At 44.2% G+C, this 8,967-nt stretch overlaps 1 protein-coding gene across 2 annotated transcripts in view; it reads right to left on the bottom strand.

Annotated features, from left to right (window-relative positions):
• Nucleotides 1-7,105: 7,105 nt before the first annotated feature.
• Nucleotides 7,106-8,967, bottom strand: part of LOC119656494 (mothers against decapentaplegic homolog 4-like) — a 127,200-nt gene continuing 125,338 nt past the window's right edge. For both annotated transcript variants that reach the window (XM_038062827.1, XM_038062828.1), the window contains one exon: nucleotides 7,106-7,748. The gene's annotated coding sequence lies outside the window, so the exon portion shown is untranslated. The remainder of the gene's footprint in view (nucleotides 7,749-8,967) is intronic.

The following is an 8,967-nucleotide window of genomic DNA, read 5'->3' as shown; positions in this document are numbered from 1 at the left end:
GTGATTAAGGTTGGAGAATACGTCTGTTCTCCTCAATAAGGAGGCCGAGGGGTTTCCTATGGGTACGCTTATTAACAAATTAATCAACGTCAACCGAGAGCTGTCGACGGCTCCGGAGACTCCCAGTGGGTCCCGACGTGTAGGAGTCATTCCCGCTTCGCTCTTCACCGAGAGGCTTTCTCGAGGCTACTACTTAGGACGCAGGTATACTGCCAGCAGGGGGTCAGAACTACATACTCGGATACCTCGAAGTCATCACACCCCGTATCGTAAGCGACCCGTTAACGGTCGTTGACAACTATCATCGCCCATTCCCAAAAAGCAACTCCAACTCTGTCTAATCCACATATCATGGAAACATCTTATCCAGCTTCACCCATCTTTACCCTATAGTACTCATCAATAATCTGCAGTAGATAATTGAAAAGAATTTCACGTTCAACAGGTTAAAGACTCTTAAAAGCGAAACATTTATAAATAAGTCACAGACACAGCAAAAAACGTTTAGCGTTTTCGGAGTTGGGTGAAGCCAAATGGCTCCCGGGAAAAGCTGCTTGTGGGGTTTTCGAACTTTTGTGGCTTAGCCAGGCGCCCTGGCATTGCTGAGTGTTATCAAATCTGTGCTTATCACGAACTGAAACCTTTGAATGGATAATAACACATTAGACGCGTATCTGTATGAGTAAAGGTGGATACTTTGGAACTGGAGACTTAGGCTCAAGTCAGGAAATGTATGTTAATTTTCCTATTTAATATGCTGTCGCCATTAGCAATTATTGGTTGTAGGCAGACTTGATGGTCGAAAAATGCTTAATCCGGATTACGTGATTATGTCCGTTTTCGTACTATGCAAGTTTGCGCAAGGTGTGCTGCTCTGTGAAGGCGATGCACACATGGTATTTTCAAATATCTGGTGTCAGGGGCTTGTTATTGAGTGATTCCTACGCATACTAAGTATTGCATGGGGGAGGAGCAGAATTTGTAGCCAGTCTCTGAGAAAATTTATAACAACAAATAATTCCACTTAGTGTTCGTTTCTAGGCAAGTCATAGTAATGGTATGCGCCTTTGGGTCTTCTTAGAATTAGCCCCGAAGTAGGGCTCTCTATACTTTCACTTGAACTAGAATCTGATGACTTGTTTCAAGATACTGTAAACTCTCATCAATTTTTCTGCCTCCTGGACCAAAATATCAGCCAGTTCCGGCTAACCTCTTGCACCTCGCCTTAATCTGCCCATGCAATCTTATTCATTTTCCTTCCAACGTCCACTACCTCAATTATTCATGTTGCATCCGCATGTTCTCATCTTGGAAGGCTTCGCCACTCGCAGCTTAAAATCAGGAACCAGTACCTTCTCTCCTCGGGCTATACACGACATCTATTAATCAAAATGTCCCAAAAGAGCACACGCTTGCTCCGGTGTATCGGTGCATAGGTTAATGCTGCCAAGATGGTTGACCCCTGCAACTCTAAACCGCTGCAAGAGATCGAAGCCAGTCCACCTTACATCTGTAAACTTGGCATTCTATTAATTTTCCATCTGGTGCTGTTATTAGCATCCACCGTTTCTGGGGCCTCCGAAGAAGATAGAAAGAAAGTTATCGGTCTGAACACTGTTGACCAGATTGGATGTTATTAATGACCAGATTAGCTTTTGCCCAAGAAAGCCTTAGCATATGCAGCACCTAAATAAGATAACTTTTGATAAGAAAATTACATTTAGTCGAGAAGACTTCTAGCATATAAAAACGGTCTTTTTGAGCTCGTTATTAGTAACAGTAACGGTGACAATAGGTGTTCATTTGGGATAAGTATGAAAAGACATTAATTAGCTCTGCTACCTAATTTTAAGGATTTATGTCTAACGGCTTTCAAAAAGATGAACTAATCTATGATATGTGCGACCAAATACCATATGTCGTTAATTAATCGTTGCATACAGATAGCCTAAAACAGACAGAAGATATAAAAGAACTGTAAAATTTAAATAGTCATAGATTGAACTTCGCGGTGAAATATAGTCATAATACCAGACCAGACCAGAAATAAAAATTTTAGACTGGAAATTCGCCTAAAATATTTGTGGTCAAATCTCAATTTTCGACGTGGGACTTGATACTTACTGAAGAGCACTTCCAAGCCCCATTGAGGCAGAAGTCATAATTTTATTAATGACCGAATAACGCCTAAGAGAGTAGTTGACGGAAAGCCTAGAACCCTGTACTTGCCGGGTTTTGTTGGTCCTTAGCTATGTTTTCACGGGCGGGTCACGAAAACGAAAAGAAGGCCAACCTGTTGATAAGCAGCGATGCCAATGTAAGGCATACGCTTTGGGGCAGCTCGGAAATCAACGAAAGAGGTGAGTCATTCTTTGATTTCATTATTACTTCAAACCTATCGGTGTGTAACAGGGGCAGTACAACAACCTTCCATTTCCCCAGCTCGAAGAACTGTGACCGTTGGGAGGAGGTCCTTGATATCACCCTAATAACCGACAATGGGATTCTTAGGGTGGAGAACTGGAGAGTGACTGACTAGAGATCCTTCTCAGATCACAGTTGGATATTTTTCAGCCTAGACCTCGCCGCAGTGGTTTCCGAACCCATCAGAGACTCCTGCAGGATCGACTGGAGCAAGTTTAGTCGAGTTATTAATAACAAACTCTCCGGAGCGCAAATTGGTAAGATTGACAAGACAGACGAACTAGAGTCAACGGTGTGGGCACTGGAAAAGGCATTCGATACCGCCTTTAAAGTCTCGTGCCTTACCAAGTACAGCAAGAAGACACTGCCACCGCGGTGCAATAAAGATCTCTCCAGCCTCAGGAAGGTGACTAGGGAAATCTTGAACATCTGCTACAGGCATAAATATTGGCAGCCATACAAGGACTGCCTGAACAAGCATAAGTCAGCTTGACTATTGTCAGAAAGCACCAGTGAATCCGCGAGGCTCAGCAAGACTCTGTCCAGGGAACATAAGAGCCCATCCTTTCTTAAAAAGTCGTTAGGTTCCTGAACTGAATCTTCTGGTGAAAGTTTAGAGCTGCTGGTTCAAACGCACTTTCCCGCCAGCGAGAAGGACTGTGAGTCAGAGCCTTGCTTGGAGGGTTTGCGACCACCCCAGCTGTGCGAAACTATCAAATCGGTAGTTACTGAGGATAAGATCGGCTGGGGTATAAACAGCTTCTCCGCATATAAATATCCGGGCCCAAGGGGTTGTGTCGTGGCTTGTTAAGATTTACCGGAGCTGCATCTCTTTAGGATACGTACTACAGTGATGGAGGCGCGCACGAGGGGTTTTCATATCGAAAGCGGGCAGGCGCAGTCATTAGTCCACGACGGACTTTCGACCAATCATCCTCACCTCTTTCGTGCTGAAGACCCTAGAGCGCGTCCTGTACATATACTTAAGGACGATTATGGAGAAAACGCCTTTCTCTAAGTCCCAGCATGCCTACCTCAAAGGAAAATCCACAGAAGCCGCTCTCCATGAGGTAATTGGCACAGTTGGGCCTTCTTAGATACAATACTTTACTTTCAACAACATTGGGGTCAAGCAATGCACTGCAGGATAGACTGACACGGAACATAGCTCCCTGGGGCCAACCTATCTCTCTCTGAGGGTGAGCTGTGTCTTGTACGGCGATGTGTGGCTTTTCAGGGGCCAAGCTTCTCGTTTACCAAGACCGTTAGTGAGTGGTGATAGCCACACCCTGTACGAGGTGACCCTACTATTAGCAAAACGCTACGGACTTAAACTGGGGAGTCGAAAAAGATTCACGGTCTGCAAGGAGGAAACATGCAGGTAATTAGGGACTCCTCTTGTGAAAAACTAAGAGCTTGCATAATTCTTAAACGTAAGTTAAAATATATATGTCTTTCAGAGTCCCTGACCAGGGACCTTGTGGCTATCCAAGTCTCATTGGAAGCCGGGAGGAGCACTAGAGAGGCAGTCGCGGCATCGGGATACTTGCCAGAAGACGAAATCCGGGCTCCACTGGAACAAGTCGCAAAACTGGTGGAGTATTGTGAGAAGAGGGCTTTACTACTTCTCATCGGCTGCGATGCCAACGCCCATCACCAAGTCTGGGGAAGCATATAGAAATATATAACTCCAACATTTGTGACCAGTGCTAGACAGTAGGTACTAGACATAACTCTAGGAAATACTCTAATGAACGGGATCGTCAGGAATTGGAGGGTGTTGAATGAGCCCTCTATGCCTGATCATAGAATAATCAGATTCGACATTGAGGGGAAATAAAAAGAACAATAAGGAATCCCAGAAGAACGGATTGGGAATCCAATTCAACGCACTTGAGCAATAACATTACCTATCTTCAAGGGGGCGGTGACATCAGGAGCGAACTGGAACTAAAGTGGTGAAAAATCAACACAGTCGTCATTGACGCTTATGAGGCCAGCTATCCAGCTAAGGCAGTAGTCATCAAGGGATGTACCATGGTGGAACAGGAACCTGGCCAGAATGAGAACAGAAACACGAAAACTCTTCAACCGGGCAAAACAAACTGGAGACTGGCAGAGGTACAAAAATGCATTGACTGCGTATAGCAACGCGTTCAGGGAAGCAAAACGGAACAGCTTCATAAACATTACTCAAAGTTGTCCGCAGGGCGGGGTACTATCGCCGCTTCTGTGGAGTATGGTAGTGGACGAACTCATGGACGTGCTAATAGATACTGGAATACAAGTCCAGGGTTACGCGGACGACATTGTTTTAATCTTTAGGGGCAAATATGAAGATTCCCTATGTGATAGAATCCAAAGTGGACTAAGGGTTACTAGTGCCTGTTGCAGGAAGATGCCAAAAGAGAAAAAGAAGCCAAAACCACCATAGTACCATTCACTAGGAAACGTAAGCTTGATCACCTGAGAGCCATAAGGTTATATGACATGGAGGTGAAACGAGAAACAGAGGTCAAATATTTGGGAGTTACGCTAAACCAAAAATTACCCTGGAAGGCACATGTCGGAAACAATTGTAGGAAAGCCATGAGGGCTCTGATGACTTGTAGGTCTATAGCGGGAAAAAAATGGGGTTGCAGCTCGAAGATACTACTTTTAATATATACTGCAATAGTACGGCCAATAATTACCTATGTAGCGGTAATCTGGGCAGAAAGAACCGAACTCAGCACATAAGCCAGGGTTACACAAGCTCCAGAGACTGGCTTACGTGTGGATCAGTGGGACAATGAGGACATGCCCAACGGCATCCCTGGATGTCCTTCTGGGATTAACCCCTCTCCATCTGCACATACAGATGCAGGCAAGGAGGGCAATATTCAGGATGGCCAGGAGTATCAGTGAGGCAGGTAGGCCTAAACCGAAGGAAGATTGATATTCTTTCTAGGCGGTATCCCGAATTACTGATACCAAGGGATAACATGACGAGGTTTCACTTCGATAAGAAGTTTGAAACACATTGGAGTAACACGACAAACTGGGAGAGCGTGGCTGCGACATACGACTTAAACCAGCAATTAATTACTTGGTACACTGACGGATCCCTCATAGCAGAGGGAGCGGGTGCCGGTGTCTGGTCCAAGGAAAATGTACTTCGAGCCAACGGCAGGTACACTAACATATTCCAGGCGGAAATATACGCCATAGACAGATGTGCCTCCTTTAATCTCCAAAACTGCAAGGTTGCAGCTGGAGTTTCGGCGTTAAGTAGGCTAATGGCAAACATTGGGGGTCTTACGTCTAGCAGGCGACGTCTCCTGATGAGTTCAACGCAGTCTGTCCTGCTCTACGGCGCAGAGGTATGGGCTGGCGCTCTTAACAAGAAGGTATATCGTAACCGCCTCGCGCAAGTACAGAGACAGGGAGCTTTGCGGGTGGCGTCTGCGTACCGCACTGTCTCTGAACCGGCCGTGATGGTGATCGCGGGAGTGATCCCCGTCATCCTTCTTCCTAAGGAGCGTCAGGCCATATACAAGCGCAAGGGAGATGAGCCAAAGGAGGTGGTTGCTCGCGAAGAACGGCAACGCACTCTAGACGAGTGGCAGCTCTCGTGGCAAAATTAAACTAGAGGCAGATGGACTGCGCGGCTCATCGGCAACTTAGGTGCGTGGTTGAATCGGAAGCATGGTAAGACTGACTATTTCCTTACCCAATTTTTAAGTGGGCATGGAAGTTTTCAGTCTTACCTGCACAAGATTGGAAAGGCGCGTTCTCCGGATTGTGTGTTTTGCTTTTCTTGTGGAAGGTGGGATGGAGTTCGTCAGCAGCTCTATTTAAATACAGGGGATCTCTCTCCAGACAACATTGGCGAAGAGATGCTGAGGACTGCTGACAGGTGGAACCGTGTTGCCCATTACGTTCGGGCCCTTCTCGTTGCTAAGAAGATAGAACTCGACCGGTGGAGGAGCCGGATGGCAGGGGGTTCCTTGAACTGACAGTTCCCTTCCTCCTCTCCCCTCCCGTTGGTGAAAGGAATTGCCTGGTTTAAAGGCTCCGCAAGGCGGGAGAGTTTGGAGACTAGCCCGAAGTAATGTGACAAACGGTTCCAGGCTAGCTCTCTGACGGTGGGGAGGTGTTTAGTTGGTAGTCCGACGACGTATCGACGGGAGTCCAACACTGTGTGCGTAAATGAATTCACCGACCCTACCCCGAAAAAAAAATCTCCATAATTGCAGAGGGCAGAACATTGCTGTTCTCACCGATAGCCAAGCAGCGATCAAGGCACTTAAGTCCAATCAGGTGAACTCTAAACTGGTATGAGAATGCCTTGAGAGGCTAAATACACTCGGCTCGGACACTTTAACGGAGTAGATCGCTTCGGTAGAAAAGAAAGGTAATCAAACTAGTGGAAGAAGCCTCTGACTTTCCTACTTCATCTTTCTTACGGTAATCGTTTCCGTTGCTAGTGGTAGAAAGTTCACCTTTTCATGTTCACCATCGGCGACCCTTTATGCAACTTGAAAAAGAACCAAGCTTTCAGCTTTGCCTGTTTCTATCATCCTGCTTATATCTCAAGAGAGGAATATAGGAGAGCTAGCAGTAAACATTTGAAATATTTTTCCTTTCGACCGAAAAGTGAAAAATGTCCCAATAAATTATAAAATGAATCAACTCAAGCTCTTCTCATGTATTTGCACTTTATTCATTTGAGGCTTTCAAACAGCATATCAAAACTACTCGACGAGTATAACAATGCAATTTCGTTTCATTAACCTTAAATTTAAACTCTACATCAGGTTTCTACTTATCCTATTGCAATACCTACGCGTATTATCTAAATACAATAATATAATATTCGTTTATAACATAAAATCTTTTGGTGAATGTCTTATTCTCTTATAAAAACGTGGTATGTACACTTAAGCCGGCAGTTCCGGATCTCTTCCAAAAATTTACAATTAAAGAATTTTCTACACGTATTTTGTAAAATTGATGAATTGCTTTTGTTTTTAACTTTTACGCTTACTCAGTGCAAGACGCTCGCTCGTCTTGTATGTATGAATAGAATTGCTTTTTTTGTTAAATCCAACTCTGGCAGCTGGCATAATACTCGTAGGACAATTTTCGGTTCGCTCCCTGACCCTAGATAAATGTGCTGTCGAGTATTTTACATCATTATCCTTTCAATACAAAAACATGACATAAGAAGCTCTTGGAATTTTGAAATTGAAGGAAAAAACGGCCAAAATTACGAGTGACATAGCAAGAGAACTTCAACACATGCATACGACGTCTCTCACCACGCCTCAAGGTCGTTGTACCTGAAAAAGTAAAGAAAATGTTAAGATTTTGCATTAAAAATCGAAAATCATGTGAAAATTTGGCTTCACTAGTCTGGCCTGCAAATAAATACTCCAATACGAGTATAATCCTATGGAATATGTACAAGTAGTTTCCGTTGGTCTCGCGGCTCACGCATGATCTCCACTTTTCCATTGAGTTGTCCGGGAATCACGAGGATAATCCATCTAATTGTCTGTATCCTCTTGCTTCCCTATAGTATAGCATTTTTATGACTTCTATAGCCCCAAATTCCTAGTTCCTGTCCTCCCTTCCTGAATACACAAAAATTAAAATTTTCATCATTTCATTTTGTTATGCCGCCTTCACAATAATAATGGCGATGGCTTTGTGACCGTGAGGTTGGCGAGGCTGATGATTGTTACTCGTTGTGTTGGGAACGACAAAAGAACAGTGGCGAAGATGGCCATATTGGTCCACCAACACCTAAGTGCAGTTCTATCGAAGTGTACTGTTCCAGATCTTCCCAGCGTAGCGTCCGCTGTCTCTTGCCTTGTCTATGCTTCAGTGTTCGCTCTTTTGAGAGGTCCGTTTCGTTTCCGCTATACTTTATTGTTTACACTTGGTCCCTACTTGCTAAGAACTTGTGGAGCGGCAGGATTCGTGGCATTCGAAATTTATTTCGAATGTTGCGAATGCGAGCGGTCGGATGACGCCACCGGCGCTCTCCAATCAGTTTAGAACTCGCCACAGGAGTGGGGAGCAGGCGGTGAAAGAGTGCCATTAGTAGGCGGCGGAATGACAAAATAAAATGGTGAGTCTTCCGTCAGCTGTCAGAGAGAAAAGAGGAGATTACAAAAAAAAGATTTATGTATCTTATGTAAAGAAGTTGTAATTTTAATTATTTGTAAAAATTAACTAGAATTTTTATAATAGTGTTAGCTATAATGTGAAATAAAGTTATGTTAACTAAATCAGTATTATTACCTAAAAACTAATCAAATCAAACTAAATAATCGTTTGAAGGATGAACTGACGCTTTGAATGAATTTCGCAGAAGCAACACCAGCCGAGATGAAGAAATTAATTATATTGGGTTGTTGTACATGAAGACGCCATTTGCACACATGGCGGAAGTTGGGAGCGTTCAGTGAGTGAGGGCTAATCCAAAATGGCGGATGTTACACATCAAATCATAGCGGGAATGATGTTCTATATACTCGTAAGACAGCAGATACC

The sequence above is a fragment of the Hermetia illucens genome, chromosome 5 (assembly GCF_905115235.1).
Source record: "Hermetia illucens chromosome 5, iHerIll2.2.curated.20191125, whole genome shotgun sequence".
Classification (NCBI taxonomy): Eukaryota; Metazoa; Arthropoda; class Insecta; order Diptera; family Stratiomyidae; genus Hermetia; species Hermetia illucens.
Note: the sequence above shows the minus strand (reverse complement) of the source record. Positions and strands in the feature narration are given on the sequence as shown.